Source organism: Atta cephalotes (genome assembly GCF_000143395.1).
Source record: "Atta cephalotes unplaced genomic scaffold scaffold00022, whole genome shotgun sequence".
NCBI classification, from domain to species: domain Eukaryota; kingdom Metazoa; phylum Arthropoda; class Insecta; order Hymenoptera; family Formicidae; genus Atta; species Atta cephalotes.
In genome coordinates this window covers 2,068,879-2,070,854 of record NW_012130086.1, presented here as the reverse complement: position 1 = coordinate 2,070,854, position 1,976 = coordinate 2,068,879, and positions in this window count along the sequence as shown.

Here is a 1,976-nt window from a genome sequence, read left to right as displayed (position 1 = left end):
AGAGAGAGAGAGAGAGAGGGAAAGTTGTTTTGACATACGAGAGAAATGTATTTATAATAATGACATACATATGTCGATGTAAATTCTCATTTTTAATGATCTCATTTTAAGGAAATATGTAAACGATGCTATCACGTTACACTATATAAAATAAAATACACAATTTACTTTGTTTCCGAATCGTAAGAAAAATATCTCTTTTCGAGTGCAGGAAGATGTTAACATGTAATATCAAGTTGAGTAAGAATTTTTTTTTCGAATAAGAGTAGGATATATAGAGTAACTCTTGTTCAATTCTAATGAAATATTTTAGATATCATGATAGATGATAATTTTATTAAAGTATTAAAGTAAAATAAAAAATATAAATCATGTTTATATATTTTATATTTGCGCTTTTAGTTTGCGTTTTCTATTTATCAAAGCGTAATCCGATATTGGTAGAATTATCAACAAAATATTATATAAAAGTATGTTTTTACAAAATGCAATGAGCCGGTTTTTATATATATATATGAAATATAAGAGTTCTACTTTATATATGAACGTATTAAGTTCGTTATTAATAATATTAATTATTATTTAGATTTGTAAAATATATAATGCATATTGTATTTTTATTGTTGATAATTGGTTTAATACTTAAAATACTTTCGTATTTTAACATTGCTTTTGATTACAAATTAACTCTTTGTTATTGTACACAGAAAAAAAATTTTAATTAAATAACTGACATACGAGATATTATAAATGCGTATATTGCAATTATTTTTAAAACTTAGTAAATCAAATAACGATTTACTTTTATATTCCACGTTTATTGAAAAAGTTGAACAGTTTAGAAATATTTTAATGTTTTTATACGCAACAAAATTGCGTAAGAACACATGTTGTTATAAAAAGGAATATAAACGTCCTACAAATATAAAAAAAATAAGATCTTTAATTTACAAATGATAAAGAAACATTAAGAATCGGCATCATTTATATGACATTGTTTACTATATAAAGATTGAAACTGCGTATATAAGCGAAAAAAAGATATTTTACTAAAGTATTTAAATCGAGAAATTGTGACTATGAGCATATGAAACGAAACATATACGTAAATTTCTACACATCTTCTCATTCTCCGATATTATATTTGTTAATACGCATTGTACATATTGTTTCTCATTTGTCTTTCGTCAATGCGTGTTATCTTGTAAGGTACAAAATATATTGTAGATGTCAGACCTTCTGTGGGAAATCACTGATACGTAAAACTATAATATAGCTCTATTTATCTGATTCAACAGTTTGCATCGATAATGGAGATTATCCTGTGAAGGTAAGAATTTACAGAAAGCAAAAAGAACAAAAAGCGATGATTTATGCTTATGAAGTAACGGTGAAGTACGACATACCAGAATTTAAGATAATTTACTCTTATTACATAATTTACAGTAACGAACAACGATTATGCGTTTCGTCGAGATTCACGGAATAATTGTAAGATGAATTCTATGTGCAATTATTCCTATGTAAAGTAACGCGAGATTTCTCATGGTAATTCGCATCTTTCTGTGTTTAAATTAGGTAAATATAGAGCTGGAAAAAAGAGGGAGCGTATCCGAGCGTAAAATGCATATTACGGTTTGTAGATTATCAAAGAAATTTTTGAAGCAAAGTGATATTAGACAAGAAAATGATAATGGTGAAAATATCCTGTAATTGTACAAAAAAAATGGAAATAACATGGATCTTCTATTCGATTTATTTTGTACGATATTAAAGCAACGAAGTCTCTGTACTGTTTCAGGATGTGCTTTTATTAGATTAAAGAGATTGTGCTGCCAAGTGTAAAAAAAGAATGAAGAAGACATTGAGCATTTTCTTGAGATTATATTCTGCTAAATTCCATAAAGCGATCGATGTTGCTACATTTCATCTCATTCTCTTTCGTTCTTTCTCTTTCTTCCTTCTCTCTCTCTCTC